Source organism: Heterocephalus glaber, unplaced genomic scaffold, assembly GCF_053883595.1.
Source record: "Heterocephalus glaber isolate CG9 unplaced genomic scaffold, H.glaber_assembly_v1.0 deba00000347, whole genome shotgun sequence".
In the NCBI taxonomy this organism is placed as follows: domain Eukaryota; kingdom Metazoa; phylum Chordata; class Mammalia; order Rodentia; family Bathyergidae; genus Heterocephalus; species Heterocephalus glaber.
Genome location: NW_028258143.1, coordinates 35,789,529 through 35,811,871, shown reverse-complemented (window position 1 = coordinate 35,811,871; position 22,343 = coordinate 35,789,529). Strand labels below are relative to the sequence as shown.

The window sequence follows — 22,343 nt, the reverse complement described above, 5'->3', positions numbered from 1 at the left end:
AAATGATTATGGCTTTAATAAGGCAAGTTCAGAAAGCAGTAGGAGCAAATAAGAAAGATTACTAAGTGGGCATGGAGAAATTCAGCCTAGTTTCTATAATCTTAAAGCTATTCCATATTTGTTATTAGTTTTCCAGAAATAGCTAACCAATTTTGTACAGAGACTGGTACTTTTGTAGAGACTAATGACAATAACCACATGGACTCCTTTGGGACATCAATTAGTTGTGGTGCATTACACAGAGGCTGCATCAGGCATCTTGGAGTAAATTTCAAGGAGAATTTTAAGAACTGCCTATCAAATGTAGAAGGCAACAGAAAAGATGTTAAAGTCTCTTGAAAAAATAAAATGGAAAGTCAAAACTAGATTCAAAAATTGATTTTTATGAAGCTAATACATTTTACACTTGATCTTAGCCAAAAGGCCGAGAAGTGATAGAGTTAATATACTTTAAAGATTAAGATACTTTGCAACATTTTTGCAGGGTCAAACCAACAACTTTTAAAATTGATCATCAAAAATTTGAATCAAATATAAAATAACACTATTTTGATGAAATAAATAGGGGAGGGAGGTTTGGCCTCTCTAAAGCCATGAAAATCCGTGAGAGCATTGTGCTATAGTAAGCTAATGCAAGCTACTTACTGGATATTCAACTGCATGTGTCTCCTCCCAACTTTGCATTCAGTGATGGGTAAACTGTAGTCCATTACTGTGGAAGAATTTATGCCAGGGACTCTGGCAAAAGCTTAAGTCAGTGTTACTTTTCTGTTTTCAAGAAAGTCATTGTTAAAATACCCACCAGTCCACCTCTGACTATGGGAGATGAGGGCTCTGAGACAATACTATAGAAAAAATGTCTGTCAAGTGCAATATCTTCCTGTTATACTGTAGAACTCAAACAGAATTCTCTGAATATTAATGTATTGTGATAGACTACTGTGGATATTTAGGGTAGTTTACAAGTGATGCTGCTACAGGCTGAATTGTGTCTCCCTTAAGTTTATCTGTTGAAGCCTTAAAGCCTAATACTTCAGAAAGTGACTAACTACATTTGGAGATTGGGCCTTTAAAGTGGTGATTAAATTAACATGAGTACATTAAGGTGGACTCTAATCCAACCTGACTGATGTCTTGATATGAAGAGGAAATTGAACACCAAAGAGACAGTAGACATGTGCCAGCACAAAGGCTGCATGCAAATAGAGAAAGAAGACAGTAATCTGCAAGAAAAGAATAGATACCTCAAGAGAAATCATTCCTACTGCTACCTTCACCTTTGACCTTCAATATCCAGAACTGTGAGCATAAATTTCTGTTGTTCAGACCACTCCATCCGCAGTGCTTTGTTATAGTTTCCCAAAAACTAATATAAATGTTTAGTGTCTTTGTCCATAAACTGCTTGGTACAAAAATTGACAGGCACTGTAATCATGGGAGATCATAACATGACTTTACTATGTATTTTTCTGATCACTGTTCCACCAATATCTCCTAAGTTATAAGAGGTACTACGTACATCATTTGTATCTTCTTTTCATACATTCTTACATTCAAACAGGTGTATACACTATATTTATGTGAGTATGTTATATTTATTAATGCATTTATTATTGTTTAAAATACAGCAAACATTTCTTTGCATCTAGCTAATCTTACGATGTCTTTGGAGAGATATTTTTGCTGTGATTCAAAATGAGTGGGGAGATGGTTTAGTGAATAAGCAAATCATTTACCAAAAAAGTACGCATTTGCTTGAGAAATTTTTATCCTTTGGTTGTGTGGACTTCTTGGGTATCTATGAGACTAAAACATGAAGGATGTTAATGTGCTTCCTTACTAGATGTATAATTTCTCTTGACAAGTATTGCCAATTGCAGGGGCAAATTGTATTGTTCCTGTTGCATAATCATAAAATTCTCATTTCGAGGCTTTTATTATTAAAATAGTTGTCTTCTTATTCACAGCTAGATGTTATTTACTTATTCTTACTCCATATCTTTCCAACCTCTGTTTTACATGTGCCTTTTCCTATCATTCTTTCTTGTTTTCCAGTTTCTCTGTAATGATGTTTCCCGGCACTAATGAATAAGCTGATCTCTGCTGTTTTCAATCTAACAGAACATACTTTAGTGTCTCTGCTCTACAACTAAAGACAAACCTCCTTCTTCCAGTTAAAAAAAACAACAACCCATTAACAAGTATTTCTACAGCAATAGAACTGGAAACTATGGCAATCATTGGCAGTAAAATGGCAAATTACTGCTATTTTCTTGGATATGAATGCATGAAGCATATTGGCAAAGCTATCATATCCCTAGAGATGATCACTAGTGAATGGCATTTGTGTATATCATAGTTTGTGAGTTCTGTATGTTTAATGCTTAAAGGACTCTATGACAACAATGAATCATTTAATCCCCTTGGATGTCCAGATTCTTGAATTCTAAATATTTTACTTACAGAGTTTAGTGTCTAATGCATGCTTATTATACTGATTGTTTCTCTTCTGGGATTTAAAAAAAATCAGAGAAAGAAGAAAATTCAGGAATTCATTTCCAGCTATTAATGTTGTTGGTAATCTTATTCATTTTTAGTAATTACCATCATTGATATTTTAGAACAACTTGTAGCACAATTTCTCAAAACTGGTAATCGTTGAAGAAAAGAAATGATGAGGGGCCGGGGATTTAGCTCAGTGGTTCTGCCACCTGCCTTGCAAGTGCAAGGTCCCAAGTTTGATTCCTGATACCAAAAAAAAAAAAAAGAGATGATGAGAAAATATAAGCTTCTCCTAAATATTCAGCATTTTATCTAAAATGCTAATTATAAACATAAAAACTTGTAAATGGTATTTCAAAGTAAAGGTGCACTGGAAAGTAGAGGTGAATTGGCTGTTATTTGAACTGGTATTTGGTATTTAGATTTGGTATTGTATTTCCTGCTTCTTGAAATTATGAGAACATCAGAACATCTCTGTACATTGTTTCATCAAAAATAAAATGAAGGGGCCTGGGATTTAGCTCAGTGGTGCTGCTGCCTGGCTTGAAACCACAAGGTCCTGAGTTTGATTTCTAGTACCAAAAAAAAAAAAAAATGAAGCTTTTCTTTCCATTCAGTATTTCTTAGAAAATTCCTGAATACTCAAGCAATGCTGCTAATTTGGAATTGTTAAATTTAAATTATACAATTATTATACATTTTCTTAGAATAAATATATAAAACATTCTTTTCCCTTCTTAAAATTAGAAAAAAAGGAATATATGTATCTACCGCTTAGGAAACATCCATCCCATACCCTTCTCATTAACTGTTTTGTTTAGTTACAAGTATAAATATTAATTCAGAATTTCTATTATTTAAAAATATAAAGTGGGGGCCGGGGATTTAGCTCAGTGTTTTCGTCGCCTGCTGCGCAAGCACAGGGACCTGAGTTCGATCCCCAGTACAGAAAAAAATATATGTGTGTGTGTGTGTGTGTGTGTGTGTGTGTATTCTGAGTTGTAACTCTGAGAATCATATCCACTTTTTAGAGATTGCTAGCAAAAGTGACGTGACTCATATTAAAATTTCCAAAGATCTTACCCAAAACAGTCCTTTGGATGAATGAAAATGGAATTAAAATATGGATGTTCTGATGCTCTCTTTTGTACACTGCACAGGCAATTCTGGGGTTCATCAAATGCAATATTTATAGAATGTCTTCTTTTGAGAAGTTTCAAATTTCTAAAAAATATTTTACTAAATCCACATGAGGTTGTATCTTCTTATTCCAAGAATACATATAGTCCTGCATATATGGGAGATTGAGGAGGTAAAATATATGTTGAAATTGCATGGCAGAGTCACTGATAGTTGTCAAACAATTAAATGGTTTTGTGTTTGAAATCTTTCAACTAAGAAATGTATGTTTTCCTCCTTGGAACTGATATTGCAGCAAAGAAAAGAAGAGAAGGAAAAAAAAAATCCCTTCATCTTTCCTGCCTAAAATAGCACTGTAGAATTTACAATAAAAAGAAAATAATCTTCTCATTATTTAATAAAAATGAAAATATTCCATAATTATTTTGAACCACAAATTATTGTCATTTTTATATTGAAGAAAAAAAAGTATTTAGAAAAATATTTTTATAAGTCACTGAACATTTTTCTTACCAAACAAATGCCTGCACCAGGGAAATGTGATACAAATTTGTGAAAAAAAATACTCACAGGTGAATCTGTATAAGTATCACAAAATCCTATAAATTGTATAATTTTATTTTACACAGTTTCTTTATTTTTCCCTATAATTTTTCACTATGAAAGCAAATACATCCTTGTTGTTCGAAGAAAATCAGGCAGACCAGAAATAAATTGAGTATGTCATGAAATCCTCCCTCCTATCCCCTCTATATTTATCCCCAGTGATATCTACTATTATTTGATGTATATAATATCAGATATTCTGTCCTTATATAATCAAATCAAGAATTAAATAGTGGTGTAATTCTACACATCCTTTTCAATTGCTTGCTTTTGAAGCATTTAGCCTTACAAAATGCATTATCTTTTCATGCCAGTATATGAAAATGTACCCAGTTCTTCAAAACCATTTAACAGCATTTAATAATATAAATATGTCATCATCTATGGAACTAATCTCCTATAGGTGAATATTTAAATTGTTTACAATTTTAACTTACTTTTACCAGAATATTTGCAAAATATATCCTTTAAAGTACAAGACAATGTACAAGATATGCTGTAAAGTACAAGCCAAGTTGAAAAACATTAATCTTGTAGAGAGTTCTCACTGACTAAAGACAGAATAAGAAAAATTGTGGTGTAAATATAATATTATATTATATTATTATATTATATTATATTATATATTTTTATACCACTGAACAACTATAAGGCTATCAGAGCTTGGACTTTTTCAAACCTGTCACTTATTAATTGTATGACATTGGTCCAAGTTAACTCTTTCAGCTTTTTTCTCTTTTTATGAAATAATGCACAGGAACTTGATGGTGTTTAAAAAATCTAAAAATTTTAAGTGGAAGATTCTAAGCTGTCATCCTCAAAAATTTTGCACCCATCACTGGCTAGGTGAGGTGAGGATTCTAGAAGAAAATAAAGATGTTGTGGTAGGAAGAGCTGATGGAAATCACGGTACAGAAACTGGGTTTTCAAGATTAGCCAGGGTTTATAATACACTTTTATCAGTGTACATTTTAGCCATTCCTTGTCTCATATCCTGTATGATAGAAATACATGGGATAATTCCAACTTGATATTCCTAAAAGAGATGTACTATATTCGGACACAGCAGTTTATTCCATCATGGGTAGAAAATTTTCTATTTTTGACTCAGTCTTGGACCGATAAGGTTTTTTGAGTATTCCCTGTCTCAGTACAGCTTTTTGATGTTAAAATTGGACCAGGACAGACTATTCAGAGTATAGTGTACCAAGAAGTGATTTCAATGATTCGGTCCTTTGGAGGGTGCAGTAGGGCCATGCAGAACAATTATCTGTCTCTTTGTGTACAAAGACCTAGACTTTATTCTTGATTATTCTACTAGAGTGACACATGGTTGGTTACTGGCATAGAATAGTTAGTTGAACTGTTAAGATGATCATTGACTCTGTTATTTAGTTTGATTTAAAATTTGAATGGTCTTCTTTTTGAAGGAGTTTATTTGTCATGCATATTAAACACAACCCTATGGGGTCTGTCTCTGTAATAGCAATCAATATATCACATGGAAAGGGACCCCTGCCAGAATGCATATAACACTTGGATTCATGTTGCTGCAATACAGTGAAGTTACTAATGTAAAAGGAGTTTTTTATTCAGTCTAAGCTGACTATCAGAAACTAAGCTAACATGAACTGAAAGATGTTTTCTTGTAATGACCTATAGGTCATCATCTCTAGTTGTGACCAACCTGCGCCCAGCACTATTCTTATTTATGTTCTGAATCCTGTGTGGTTTTATTTGCTTTATGTCACATTTCTCAATGAAATATACTTCAAAACAAATTTTCTTAATGGAAATTTATACATGATATATTTAATAATGTCATTAATCTCTTTGTTATTAATTGTCTCATTACTTGTTTCCTATTAGCGACAGTGAACACCCAACATTATTTATCAGGTATATGGGTGTCCTCTCTCTCCTGGGTGGTGATGGTTATTTAGAAAAAGAAATGGAATCCTTTTAAGGATTCTTGCCTTTCTCCACATCTCCCACTCTCACCTGGGGTGAAGGCCAACCTTTATTTTTAAATTAATTGCCATAACCATAACTTATATATACAAGGAGCCCATGAAAATGGCTTCAGTGTTGATCTTCACATCAATCCCATTTTTCTACTCTCTGAAGAAAAACTAGCATTATCTGTTTATAAATAATTTATACAAAGCCATTTGGCAGGGAAACAGGGTAGTGGTGCTGGTGGTAGGTTATTTAAAGCTCTGATAGGCCAAATGACTTATCTTAGTAGGGGCTATATTTTAAATGATGTTATTTTATTTGTTTTAATAATTTTCCTAATAAATATAGAGCAGAAGCCCATATCTGTGAATTTGAATGAAGAATTTTATATCTTAATATCAGCAATTTTATAAAATTTTCATAGAAATTCAGTGTCTTGAATGAAATACTGAAAAGACTAAGTTCATGTGTGTTTTAAATGTTTTACAATTTACCTGCATTTCTTAGTCTACATTTTATCCCCTTTTAGCAAGTTTAATTTAATATGAATCATCAAAGAAAAATTGCAGGTGTTTATAAGACAAATTCATCTCTTTGCATTTGTATATTTGATTGACTATGAACTATTGTTTAATATTTTCTAAGAAAAAACAAATTGTCCAGCATTATCACATTTAATATCATGAGATATATGGATCCAGTTTTAACTAAAAATCTACCTTTTAAATCTTATGAGAATCTTAATGCAAGCACCACTACCAATTCTGGGTCAGGCAGAATGAATCCATTTTCTCAGCAAGATTCAGCCTTCATGCCCCCTGTTAAGGCTCATGCTATGAGCAGGGCTGGTACTGTTTACGACAGATGCAAATTATACTCAACATCTTTTGTATTTTACAATTTATAATCAGGCATTCATCCTCTGAATCCAATTCTTTCCTATAAAGAACAGAATTCTGGACACTTCATAAAGCAAAAATCTTGCTGCCACCTTCAAGGAACTCAAACTATCTGATTTTTTTTTATTTGCTGCTGCCATTAGATTGAAATGATTTTTCTTCAGTTTGCTCAAAGCCAGATTTAAAGTCAGGTCCCAGAGGTAACGGGAAAGTCGATCCCCTAAGCTACTCAGTCATTGTTTGCTTTTTTTACATGTAATATCCTACTTCTAAGCCAGAGTATAATTTAAAATACAAAACACACTCTACATAAATATGTCCTTTAGAAATTTTGTAATCTGACATTTAATAGAAGTTAACTAAGTGCCTTCTATCATATTTGTCAAAGAAAATGGAGAAATTATAAATATCCTTCAAGACAATTATTTCTTAATAGCTTTCTACATATTTTTAATGCTACACATTTCCTTACTACTTCAAATAAATAACAGTATGCGCTCCTTCTGAATATATACCTGCCAGATTACTCATTTACAATGCACTGAAATAAGCCTAAAAGCATTCCAAGTCCTTGATACATTATGAGCTTCTATGCCATTCAAATGGCTGCTCAAGTTTGCAGTCACTTCTGTTTGCTGGGGAACAGCAAAGGGTTACTTTAGCAAGGCACTGCAAGTACCAGCAACAGGAATCCATTGGCTTTAATTTGTCCATGTCTTTCATTTGATACTACCAGTATTAATAGCTTTGCAAGGAAATTCTGCAGTCATTAATCATAATAATTAATCAGATCCAATTATATTGCATATAAATGTGAACAAATTGCTGAAAAAATAATGATCTATCACCAACGTGTCACAAGGAAAAAGAGACTAAAAGAGTAATTAGAACCAAGGATTTAGTTGCGTACAAGTGCCCTGCAACTGATTTTGACTGTATGATGATCCGATGATGTAATTAGTAGAAAGTCTAACAGAGCTTTTTAGCAGACCACCTAATGACTGAGCAATTGTAGAGAATAAGGCTCACTGTTCCAGGAGATCTTTTCTACATTTTCTCCCAACTTTGCACTTCTAGATAAAGGAGACCAGGTGCCCTTTGCATCCTAACAGAGACACTAACTAAATTGATCCTATGGGGGTTTTCCAGAGTTTTAGTCTATTTTTAAGTAATTCTGTCTGTTAACTGAAGGTTACTCAGGTTCGGAGTCAATACATATTCTATATGGCATATATGGAAATATTCTATATTTCTTTTTTACTCTTGTAATCATAAAAATGTGTAACATATAATTTAAAATGAAATGTTTTCATTATAGTAAGTTAACACACTGTGGGTAGCATGCATGTTAGCTATTTTCACCTATCTTCTTTCCCTTGAACTGAACTGAAAACATTTCAGAGAATGGAATTACTCTGTTTTCACTTCAGTTAACTCTCTCCAAAGCACTGGAAGATTTTATCAGAAACTATTTTAAAAATACATGTGTGTGTGTATGTGTATGTATGTGTGCGGGTATGTGGCTATAAATTCTTCTTTAACAGATTCTCAAACCTGAGCGATATAAATTGTTCAGTGCAAGTTATTCTGTAGAATAATTTCAATATGCTTTTTGTTTTCGTTTCATTCTTGCCTCACAGGATACAGGTTTTAATGTATATTTTCAATTTAAAACGTGTTATACGTAATTAGCAATAGTTTGTTGTATGGTCAAAAACATATTTTTAAACAGTTCAAAATGTTTTCTTGCTTGACTCACAGATTATATATGAAATGGTTAACTAAAGATTGATGAGCAGTTTTTATGATAGGTTTGTGACTTGAAAATAAATGTTAGGTTCATCATAGTTTTCAATACTAAGCACTGCACTTTACAGTCTTTGATCTCAGTGTTGTGACTACTACAAAGAAATAAAACCTTATCTTACCTTTTCCAGCATCTACAGCAGAAGACCTCAATAATGCATAAGAACATCTGGAAGTACGGTAATTTCAGCTATCAGAGATAAGAATTGACACAGAACAGGTAAACCCTACAAAGTCATCATGTTGAAATGAACTGATTAAGGTTTAGTAACATAAAACATCATGTATAATGTTTCCATGCTTGCTACATCTTGCTATTTTATATTAAAAAAGGAATGTCAATTATATATATTTAATAGGTTGATTAGCTGCTAGAAATATTATATTTTACATAAAGAGACAGAAATGTCTGCAGATCTATTGCCATACTCATCTATTTAGAGTTAACTGTGAGTTCATAGAAAATACACGGGCATAGTAAACAGGGTTTTGAAATGACAATTTTTTACTGGTTGCAAGTGCTAATTGCTAGTTTCTCAAGGGTATAGAATTAATCACCTGCTAGATTTACAGTCTCTAGGTTGAGACCTGAGGATGGAGGCAATAAGAAAAGCTCTTGAGGGACATATCATATGGTGAGTCTAAATATCAGTCTCTATGCATATGTAAATTGGTAACAAAGTTTTTTCAAAGCTCAAGTATGCTAATTTCAAACAGGCAAGACTAAAGCTAGCTTTTAGCAGCTGTTTAACGTCTGCCTGTGGGTGGTAGAAAGAGCTTAAAATACAAGCAAACAGTGGTGCATAAGTAATTAAGCAACATTTTGCTGGGCATAAATAATTCTGTTTATATTGCTCTTTTGAAGAGTATAGAATACAAAATAACAGATCAAGTGCACCTTTGGTCACCAGAGGTTAACTCTTCTTCCTCCTTACCTTTTCTTCGGTTTTACAATTTAAGAGAAATAAATAATAAAGTATGTTACACCATCTTTTATAACTTCATGAGAAATAAAATCATTTAAGGTAGGAAAAATCCCCACTGTAGATCCACCACACTTTTAGTTAAATTATATTGTTTTTAGGATATTCCTCTAACAATGTATGAGAAAAATGTATTGAACTGCAAATTTATTTATTAATATTTTATCTTTTAGGAGTATGGAAAGAGTTTGGGTTATTAGCTAATGGAAAAATAAAGTTTTTCAAAGTTTACAAAAGGAAAGTATTCTCAATATTCAGGGCTAAGTTTAATTAACTAGTGTATTTAAAATAAACATAAAAATAGATGACTCAACTTGAGGCTGTTTCCTAAAAATAAGTACTGCTTAAATAATGTACTGAATATAAGACAATCACCTAATTTTAACACCTCTTGCTAAGTCAGTAGAAACATCTAAAAGCAAAAGAAAAGCTGGTATAAAAAAATTGCATTTGATTCAATAAAAACCTTGAAATTGACCTGAAGGAAGATGAAAGATTTAACACGATTTAGAAATACCTAGTCTGGAAAAAAGGATTATAGATACTAACTGTGAAAAGAGTCAGGGGTTTAAACTTTGTTTGCGTTAAATATTCATGGTTTAAGGAGTTAATAGTGAAAGGAAGCACTCAGTTGGATATCAGATCTTATAAAAGGCTTTGTAAGACATTAGAATGCTGGGAAGGCAGGAACAGCCATTTATGAACAGGATTGATATTTCCCTTTGCTCTGAAGGAGAAGGTAAATGAAGTGAGTTTTTCAAAACATTCTTTTCTCTACTGTCAACATTCTAAGAAAATATGTGAAATTTTGTGCCATAACTATTGCCTGTTTTCTTGTATTCCTAATTTTGTATATTCTTTGACCTGGGTTTTAAAACCAAATGGCAGAGCAGCAGAGTGGATAGGGCAATGGATTGGGAGTACAGACATGAGATGTGTACAGGGTTGATCTGAGGTCTTCCTCTCTGGAAGACACTCATTCTCTGTACCTTGTTCTTCCTTTTCCTCTCCTATAATATGTGGCCAGTTTACCACCTGTTACAGATTCTCTATGCAAAAAGATGAAACTTGAATAAATATTGGAGAATAATAAATTATTTGGGACAATATTCTAGTCTATCACAGACTTGTAGGCATCTTTCTCTGGTTCACTTAATTGTGCAATTTGGTTTTTACATAGCAATTTTCTACATACTTTACTTCCTAAGTCATGAAGGACAGATGAGACAAACAAACAAGCAACAAGATCCCTATGTCTACATGAAACCCTTAAGATTTGTTTTTAAAAATCTAGCAAAAATGGTAGTACAGGGTCATCAGTATTTGAAGCAGTATAATTGAGGGTCTTTTTCTTTATTTATATTTCTTTGCAAATTCTACATATTAACCCTACATATCCCAAGCAATAATTTTTGAAGTAGCATTAGAAATGGACTGGCTATAATTTGGGCAGCAATATCATGAAATCTTGTCATGTACCTCCTCACTCATTTATCTGTAGAATATAACAGTTTAGGTACTTTACTGTAATTCATTTACTGATTTTTTTTTTTTACTGCTGTAATTCCTTTAAAACCATTATTTTTATGCTCTTATTTATCTTTGAAGGCATGAAGGCAATGAAGTTTAGCCTAGTGGTTAACACATTAGGTTTTTATTTGTATATGCAAAATTGTTAATGTTTATTTAGACAGCAAGTAGTATAATTCTTTTCAGAATGGTCTCTCTAATTGATATGAACCTCAAAGGAGTGATGAACTATGATCAACTCATTATGTTTCATTTCCTAAATTAATATTAACCTGTAAGATATGTAGGAACAGTGTATAGATAACTAGGAGAGATCAAAAGTAAAGAGTTTAGCTATGAAAAATGAATTGACTGACACCAAAATATAGTTTGGTCTCAAGTTCTGAGTTGAGTGATAGGTAAAAAAGTTCTGGCAAATATATTTGCCAGAACTTTTATATACATATATATACATATATATCCAATGCCTGATAATTAACATGGACAGTATGGGGCTATGAAAATCTAGAGAATTCTAACCCCAGGAAAAGATTGATTTTTTTCCCCGAGAAACTGATTTCTTTGTAGTGTATTAACAGATACACACACACACACACACACAATGACAGGCCCTCCACAGGTACGTCTTCTCCAAAGGTGGGTAAAACGGAGGGTTTCCTTATGGGTAACAACATATTGTCTCAGAAACATCTGCAACCTATCCCATTTTGTGCTCAGGCTTTTTCTTATCACAAGAAAATGCAGAGACTTACTTCTTCCTTCAGCTATTCATTCAACCATGAACTGTTTACTGAAGTATGACAATATTTTGGGCCCTGTGGAAGTTACTACAAATACAAAGAGTTATACAACATGTAAGAAATTGGGGTAGAAATACTGAAAAATTAGATTTGGGAAGTACTTGTCTCTACCTCTGAATTTCTGAACTGGGATCATGATGCCTATTAATAGATGAAATTATCTATCAATGTGACATAGATCATTCATAGAATACAGAATATATGTGAATATGGAATATCTCACTGTAAGTTTTCTCGTTTTCTCACTTCATAAATTCTGACCACTCACTTTGACAGACTCCTTAGAAATGATCTGTCTCTCTCTTTCTCTGTCTCTCTTTTAATTTTTACTATTGCATTATAAAATTTTTAGAATATGTCTAATTTTAAATATCATATGTCTACACCCACTGTTTCAATGATAATTCAGAAAACATTTATAGCCTGTTGAAAAAAACTGCCGATTTAGCAATTAATGTTTCTCTTTTATTTGTTCTAATACAGAGATAACTTATTTTAAATTAAATTAATTGAAATCCCTAAACTTCCTTAATTCTCCAACTGTTGATTTCAAATGAAGGCTGTAGAACTTTTGATATTCAAATGGATAATTTTAATTTGTGAATAACACAGTAAGATTTCTTCCTTTTAAACTTGGAAGAAGCACTGCACTAGTTTGCTTGAAAATGTTATTATAAAAAAGGCAAATAATTACTTATTATGAAAGATTTTATTTGTCAAAATTGGGGGGTAATAAATTCAAATGGAAGAAAACAGAGAAATAACATGAAAAATCTGAGCATCAAAGAGAAAAAGTCCTGTTTTTTAAACAGTTAACCTGTTTTTCAGATATTATCCATTTTTGAAAATTTGTTTAATTTCCTTTGAACATATTTGAGCTTCTCTTCCTTTTTCTGTTTTTGATTGTAGTCAGTGTATGGAGTTAAGAAGAAGCTTGGGCCAACCATGATGATGACAATGGCAAGTCATATGCTAGTATTCTTACTTTGAGGAAAAAAATTGCATCATCTTTTTACATAGAAAATATATCTATATATCTATCTATCTATATCTATATCTATCTATCTATCTATCTATCTATATATATCTCCTTTATAGTAAAGAAATGTACAAGAAAAAATAAAATAAGATGCATCGTACAATCTTCCCCACCGACTTAAATCAATGGTTGTATAGAGTGCAGGGCTGGAGCAAGGAAAGATTAGGTTTGTCGCTGAGGGCCTGGATGTGTGCAGGCTGCACAGGAAACCCTCAACCTGGAAATCTTTCCCTGTATTCCTTTCCTAATAGGTGTAAACACACAATAAAGCTTTCATCCTTTTTTGCTTTCTGAACTGAGATTCTTCTTGAAAGCATCATCAAATCTGTTTAGTATACCTCTTGTTAAGGAAATGTGTATATAGAACTATTTCAGTACTCATGTTTTCCTTTTGTTTGTCTTCATAGCTTTTTATGGAGATGATTGTACAATGCTGAGATCAACTGCAGCAGAGAAAGTTTTCTCATTATATTTACTAATTTATATAGCAACCAAAAGGTAGAAGGAAAATAAAACAAAAACATATTTGCTAATTTCATGAATTTAAAAACTAGCCCTGGGGAAAAATGCATCACTTTATATTTTGTATCACTGCTGTGTTTAAGAAACCTAAAAATGGGAATTTCATAGTCTCATATTTTGACAAGTACTTTACATTTGCTTGAATAAATATTTTACTATGAAAGGAATATGATTAAAAATAAAAGAACCCCCACACTATTAACTTCTCAGGAACATTAAAGCAGTGAAAGTACACATTTCGTAAGCTAAGGGATGCAGCAGCATTTAGCTGACTCCAACCAATCCTGGAAAAAGGTTTTCTTTTCTTTATTTATTTTTAAGTTCAAGATACTGTACTTGAAGAAAGGAGCATCATATTTCAACTGTCATATTGATGAGAAAGGATTTAGCTCTTTTTTGAAGAGCTGCTGTGTCCCAAGAGCATAAAGACAATAGTACACTATATAGAGAGCCAGTAAATCAATTAGCTTTAGCAGCCAGAGTTCAGGAAATGCATTTATTCTCTTGGATGAGAACACAATTTTTACTTGTAGCTGTACTTTATACTGTTAAGTTCAGTTTTTCATGTGGAAATTATATTTAGTGGCTGAAGAAATGACTCATAAATTTCATAAAGCCAAAAAAGAAGCACTTGATAATGTAGAACAAGTTTATTTTATTTGTAATTATCTATTTTTAGAGTAATTGAGATTCTAAACAAGCAGCTAATAACCTCATTGTCTCAAATTACTGCTGCCTATAACTTTACCTTGCCAAATATCAAAGAGCTTTTGAATTGCAACACTACTACTAAAATCTGGGTCATTTTCTAGCAATTAATTGGAAGAGGTGATTAATAGCTTAATAATGGGTTTCTCTGTGTTTTTAAAGTGCAGGGGATGTGCATAGGAAAGGAATATGTAATTTTTGTATCCCTGAAACATAACCTAATTGAAAAATCAGCAGTTGGTCTTATTTACTTTACGCTTGTATTTCCAAACCCTCTTTTGATCTACTCTGAGAAAATGTGTAAATCTGGAGAGTATTTTTTAATTAACTCCTTGAACATTGAACACGCTATGAATTTAAGGAGCACAAGCTATTCCATGGCACCTGCTGTGCTGCAGTCAACTTCACAGGAATTTGAGGCCAATCTGTGTCAAGTACCTATATGGATGTGCATACAATAGTGTCCATTTCCACTACAGGGGCACCCATGTATTCACAGGGCACACTTAACTGTACCATATCCTTAATCATGTGGGGCCAGGGAGCCTACTTCTGTTTCTGTTAGCCAGTCATGTTGCATTCACTATAGTCTTAATGAGTATAAAAATCTAGCTGCAGCTAGGCATGGTGGTACATGCTTGTAATTGCAGAAATGGAAAGGTGGAGGCAAGAGGATTATAAATTTAAGGCCACCCTAGGCAATTTAGGGACACCTTGTATCAAAAGAAAAAAGAAAAAGGCGGGTAGTATAGCTCAATGTCAAAGCACTGGGTTCAATCCCCAGTACTACTCCCACATCAAATAAATAAAATGTAATTTCCACCTACCATAATATTCTTTAGAAACATCCATTTGAACAGTGTGCAATTCAGCAGTTCACTGAGCTAAATGATCAGTATTTTGAGGCTGTATTTCAAGGAAATAATATGTTGACTGGTCAGGAGGATAGCAGTTCAATGGGGGAAGTGAGGTCTCATGATATAGGCAAGGGATGGGAGTAACAAATGGGAAGGGACAAGGACTCATTTGTCCAACTCATTACAATGTCAGGTTGATTCATGGCCAGATGTTTGATTATGGTGTTCACTGACAGTTTTTTAATTGTCCACTATAATTACTATAGATATTTATGCTTTTCTCATGTTGCTGGAAGAAAGTCAAGAATAAGGCTCTTGACTTCCCATAATTTGTTTATATTGTACATTGTTGCCTCTGTTTTACTTTAATCTGATGGCAGTTGAGCCTAGAAATACAGATGTTCCTCCTTTGAAGAGCTACCTGTCTAATGACTGTTCAGACTTACAACCCAAAAGCACTGCTGAGACTTATGCCCTGCTGCTTGGACTTACAACCTGTCTTCTTTTGGTACAATTCTGGACATTTTGTTTATAGAGCCTCACTGTTTTTTTTGTACAGTACACCTTGTTTATCTAGTATTGTAATTTTGCTGATTATACTGTACAACACAGTACTGTGGTTATGTTCTCTTATACTTTAAAGTACTGCATGCAAGAGTTATGCAAATAAAAGTCATCAAGTTGGAGTTTCCTTTGACTGTTTCTTTGTTCTGTACTGTGTTTGTAATGTACTGTCTTAGTCATTTTTCTTGTTGAAAAATGGACAAAAACACCCAGCACCTAAAGTCAAAGGAGGAAAGGTTTATTGTAGCTCACAGTTTGTAGAGGTTTCAGTTCATAGTTGGCTGGCTCCAAGGCAGGGTGGCATGGCAAAGGAGAAATAATTCATGGCAAGCAGGAGGCAGCAAAAGCAGCAAGCAGCAAGCAATGACAGTAGCCCTCTTTCTGTCCCTTATATTCTATCCAGGCTACATGCCCTTAGGGCAGACAACACTCACACCCAGGGTTGGCCTTCCCATTATCTACTTCCAAAACTATGCCAAACCAATCAGTGGACTAATTTAGTAATCACACACCCTTGATCCCAGCATCACACATTTAATCCCAGCATCCACTGACCACCACTCTAGATCCAGCCACCACTATGACTACCTATGACTGCATGAGGCTTTGGTGGTGGTGGTGGGGGGCACATCTAGACACAAGCCATAACATGTACAAACTAAATACAATTCCTCATTTAGCAACCAACTCATTTAATGACCTAGTGGCAAGAATGGGACACTGTCATTAAATGAGGAATACTTGTATTAGACTATTTGTCCCTTATTGAATTTACATGATGATGAAATAATAGAGGAAGTCAGGATTTCCATCACTATCCAGTATTTGTTCCATGTAACCCAACATAAAATGGAAAAGAAAGTAGATGAGAAGTAAAGAAAACTACCTAGTAATAAACTTCACTTCTCCAGCTCTCACAAACCAAGGGGTCCTTTCCTAAAACAGTTTATCCCTATGAGGTCAAAGCATCAGATTAGAACCCAAGTTATCACAGAGATTTTATTTCTACACTTTTCTCATTTATTGGATAAAGAGTAAGCATAAAGGGAAATTTTGAAAATTAAAACAAAAAGGATTTGGTCTCCCACTTCTAAATGTCCACAGTCAGATAAAATTAATCAGTTGTAATAAAGATGGGAGAGAGTGCTAGTGGCAGGGAAAGACAGCCAGCTGAAAACTAAGTCACTTTACGAACTTTCTCATAATCAGAATCCTACTTGTTTTCAGAAGTCCAAGAGTAGATGATGCCTGAATGAACACAAAACAGTCTAGCACATAGGGGACAGAGCTGTATTTTAGAAGTTCCTGCTGTACAGGTACCTGAAGATCTCACCATCCTCCAGCTCAGAGTGAATGCTCTGTCTCTAAGATGTGGTGGCAGCAGCCCAACCTAGCTGAAGTATGTCTTTACTTGTGTAATCTTGTATGGCTTTCCTTGAGATAATAGATTATTTTTAATTTGTTCGATTTTCTTTGTGCCACCAGATAAATCTCCCCATAGATGTTATTTATTTATTATTTATTTATTTATATTTTATTTTTTGGTACCAGGGATTGAACTCGGGTCCTTGCGCTTGCTCAACAGGCGGCGAAACCACTGAGCTAAATCCCCGGCCCCTCCCCATAGACTTTAAATATTTAGTGTAATATTTCTATATTCACATTTTAAAATCTGTCAACTTCATTTCCAGGTGCTTTTTCTCTCAGAAAGCTTGTCTCAAAGATGGTTTATTTTCAGTCTAAGCCTACTAGTACTACTAGTAGGAATGTCTAATTCTTGTCCTCTGAATTCTCTCTATTTTTCTCTTACTTTACTTCCTTAGTGTGGTGCAGTAAATCCTCTGATAACATTTCTGACAAAGGATTCTTGGAACATAATTTGCCTGATGCAAATTGTTCTATCTGAAATTGCCCTTCTACTTCCCACTGCCATCCTGCCATACTGTTCTCTAGCTCTCATGAGAACTTCTAATGAGAAGTTTGATATCCTTCTGCTTAGTTATCCTTTGTGTATTTATTTTCTAAAAAGAATGAGTTTTATTTTCTTTTGGGTGCCATGAAAAACTAATTTTAATATGTGACATTTTGAAATGTTATGATTTTGTATTTTAGTATGAGTTCTTTTTCTCCATATTAGGCACATGTCTAGAAATATACACCCTTTAGTTTATTAAGTTCCTTACATATATTTTTTAATAAATTACCTCTCATCCTCTACACTTTTTGCTAATCCAGTAGAAGAGCTTCTGAATTGCTTCCCTGATTTCCTTATCTTTTCTTGTCCAGTGTAACATGCTTTTTTATTTCTAAGATATATTGAGCTTTTATTCCAAATTGAACAATGAATTTTTAAATTTCCCTATCATATTTCATAATTTCATAGCTGACTTCTTATTCTCTACATTTCATGAATGCAATAATTATTATTTTTCTGACTACACTAATGACATTATTTCCCCTAAAATTCTGTTTTACATTATCTCTATTTTCTATTTATTTATCTAGTTCTTTTCTTTCAAGATATTTCATTCAGTTTTTCTTGCAAATATCTGGTGATTATCAGCTGAAATGATTAGAAACTTACTCTTCAAAAGAGCTTCTCCTTGGCCAACTATACTCTACGTGGACAGCCTACCGACCAGGAGATGTAGGTCAGTACAAGTCTAGCCATGGGCACTGGAAGTAGGGTGAGAGAAGGGTTGGTGATCTTACTCTTTTTTTTTTTCTTAGATTCTTTTTTAAAGAAATATTATTTTATTGGTAAATTTTAGGTATACAATACATTTACATTTATCATTGGGTACTTGTACCTTTACAAGATATATCTTGGTTCTTATTTTTTCCCCATTTCCTGTCCTCCTTTCCCTATTTACAAAGACTTTGTTTCCATTTTTTCCTTTTCTCATAATTTTTCCTTTCCTTTCTTTCCTTTCCCCTACCCCTCCCACTTCCCCTACCCCTTTGGGCCTTTTTTTCCCTATTTCACTTAACAATTATTCATTTTAATCTTTATTTATACTTTCAGTTTCTCACACCAGAGAAACTATTTGGTATTTACACATGTGAGTTCTATTTATTTCACTTAAGAATATGTCCTCAATGTGCATTCATTTAGCTATAAATGTCTAGTTTCCCATTCTTCATGGCTGAGTAGTACTCCATTTTACAAAAAACCCCACATGTTTTCTATCCAGTTTCCAGTTGATGGGCAATTGCGCTGTTCCCAAGCTATCGCTATTACAAACTGTGCCGCTATAAACATGATGCATATATATCACTGTGGTATGGTTCTTTTAATTCTTTGGGGAAGATCCCCAGCAGGGAAATATCTGGGTCAAATAGGACTTCCAGTCCTAGTTCTTTGAGGTATCGCCGTACTGATTTCCACAGTGGTTGCACCAGCCTTCACTCCCACCAACAATGGAGAAAGGTTCCTTTCTCCCCAAACCCCTGCCAGCATTTGTTATTGGTTGATTTCTTGATAGCAGCCATTCTTTCTGGCATGAGGTGGAATCTCAGTGTTGTTTTCATCTGCATCTCTCAATTGACCAGTGATGTTGAACATTTTTTCATATCTTTATTTGCTGCTTTTACTTCTTTGTCAGAGAAATGTCTGTTCATTTCTGATGCCCATTTTTGAATTGGGTCTTTAAATTTGGGGGTTCTGATTTTTTTCAGTTCTTTATACATTCTAGATAGTAGTCCTTTGAGGTGCAGGTGCTAATTTTTTTTTCCCACATTGTACGTTGTGTCTTAACTCTGTTGGTGGTTTCTCTTGCAGTGCAGGAGCTTTTTAATAAGATGAGATCCTAGTTGTTGATTCTTTGTGGTAGTTCCCATGCTACTGAGGTTCTGTTCATAAAGTCTTTTCCTATGCCAATGTCTTCAAGAGTTCTACCTAACTTGTCTTCCAGCAAGTTTAGTGTTTCTGTCTTAATATTTAGATCTATAATCCACTTCAATCTTAGTTTAATGCATGGTGATAGCTATGGGTCTAGTTTTAATCTTTGACAAGTTGAAATCTAGTTTTTCCAACACCATTTATTAAAGAGGCTATCTTTCCTCCAGGGAGGATGGTTGGCCCCTTTGTCAAAGATTAGGTAACTGAGTATGTCTGGAGTTGTTTCTACATCTTTTCATCTATTCCACTGATCCTCGGGTCTGTTTCTTTGCCAGAACCATGCTGTTTTTATCACAGTGTCTTTGTAGCACAGTACCAAGTTGGGAATTGTGATACCCCTGCCATGTCTCTTTTGCCTAGAATTGCTTTTGCTATTCTAGGTCTCTTCTGGTTCCAAATGAAGTTTTGGATTGTTTTCTCTAGTTCTGTGAAATATATTGTTGGAATTTTGGTAAAACTCTAGTAAACCTATATATCAATTTTGGAAGTATGGCCATTTTCACTATATTGGTTCTTCCTACCCAGGAACAGGGGATGTCTTTCCATTTTCTTATATCCTCTTTGATCTCTTTTTTTTCAGAGTGCTGTACTTCTCAATGTAGAGGTCTTCTGCTTCCTTCCTTAGATTGATTCCTAAATATTTTAATTTTTTGGATGCTATTGTGAAGAGAATTGTTTCCCTACTTTCCATTTCAGTAAGTCTGTTATTTGTGTACAAGAAGGCTATTGTTTTTTGATTGTTGACCTTGTATCCAGCTACTCTACTGAATGTGTCAATTAAGTCTAGAAGTCTTCTGGCAGAGTTTTTTGGGTCTTCTATGTAGAGTATCATATCATCAGCAAATAATGACAGTTTAACTTCTTCCTTTCCTATCTTTATTCCTTTTATTTCTTTCTCTTGTCAAATTGCTGTGGCTAATGTTTCCAGAACTATATTGAATAGGAGTGCTGAGAGTGGACATCCTTGTCTTGTTCCTGATTTTAGCGTGAAGGTTTTCAGGTTTTGACCATTTAGTATGATGTTGGCTGTTGGATTTTCATAGATAGTCTTAATCAGGTTGAGATAAAGATCTCCTATTCCAATTTTCTGTAGCATTTTTATCATGAATGGGTGTTAGATTTTGTCAAATGCTTTTTCTGCATCTATTGAGATGATCATATGGGTTTGTCCTTGGCTCTGTTAATACTGTGTATTACATTTATTGATTTACACATGTTGAACCATCCTTGCATCCCTGGGATCAATCCAACTTGGTCAGGGTGTATGATCTTCTTGATGACCCGTTGTATTCTGTTTGCTAGTATCTTGTTGAGGATTTTTGCATCTATGTTCATTAGGGAGATTGGTCTATAGTTCTCTTTTTTGATTGGGTCTTTCCCTGGTTTTGCAATCAAAGTAACACTTGCTTCCAGGACTGAATTTGGAAATATTGCTTTCCTTTCAATTTCATTGAAGAGTTTAAAGAATAGTGGAGACATTTCTTCTCTAAATGTCTTGTAGAATTTATCAGTGAAGACATTGCTTTCTTTCAATTTCATTGAAGAGTTTAAAGAGTAGTGGAGATAGTTCTTCTCTAAATGTCTTGTAGAATTCAGCAGTGAAGACATAAAGACCTGGACTTTTCTTTGTTGGTAAAATTTTAATTACGTTTTCAATTTCACTGATTGCAATTGGAGTGTTTAGAATTTTTATATCTTCTTCATTTAACTTTGGCAATTCGTATGTATCTAGGAATCTGTCCATTTCTTATGTGTTTTCCATTTTAGTAGAGTACAGGTTCTCGAAGTAGGTATTGATGATCTTCTGGATTTCTGCTGGATCTGTTGTGACTTCACCTTTTTGGTTCTTAATTACATTGATTTGAGCCCTTTCTTTCCTTTTTTTGATAAGTTTGGCTAAGGGCTTATTGCTTTTATTTATTCTTTTGCAAAATCAACTCTTCAATTCATTGATTTTTTTGTATTTTTCTCTTAGTCTCCATTGCATTGATTTCTGCTCTGATCTTTATAATTTCCTCTCTCGTATGAGCTTCTGGTTTGTCATGCTCTTCTTTTTCTAGGAGCTGGAGGTTCAACATTACATGGTTTATTTGAGCTCTTTCTGTTTTCCTCGTGTGGGGATTCACTGCTATGAATTTCCCGCATAGAACTGCTTTCATTGTGTCCCACAGATTCCTGTATGTTGTACTGTCATTATCATTTACTTGTAGAAACGGTCTAATTTCTTCATTAATTTCCTCTGTGATCCTTTAGTTGCTCAGGAGAGTGCTATTCAATTTGAATGTGTTTGTGGTGGTTTTGCAGTTTCTTATGCTATTGCTCTCCAATTTTATTGCACTATGGTGTGATGATATACAGGGGGTAAATTCAATTCTTTTGCATTTACTTAAACATGCCCTATGAGCTAGCATGTGGCCTATTTTGGAGAATGACCTGTGTGCAGCCAAAAAGAATGTATACTCTCATTCTGTGGGGTGGAACACTCTGTAAACATCTATTAAGTCCATTTGTTCAAATGCTTGGTTTA

The 22,343-nt window shown here is 33.9% G+C and overlaps 1 pseudogene; it reads right to left on the bottom strand.

The window, feature by feature from the left end:
• Positions 1–350: 350 nt before the first annotated feature.
• Positions 351–436, bottom strand: LOC147829911 (U2 spliceosomal RNA; annotated as a pseudogene).
• Between the last annotated feature and the right edge of the window lie 21,907 nt (positions 437–22,343).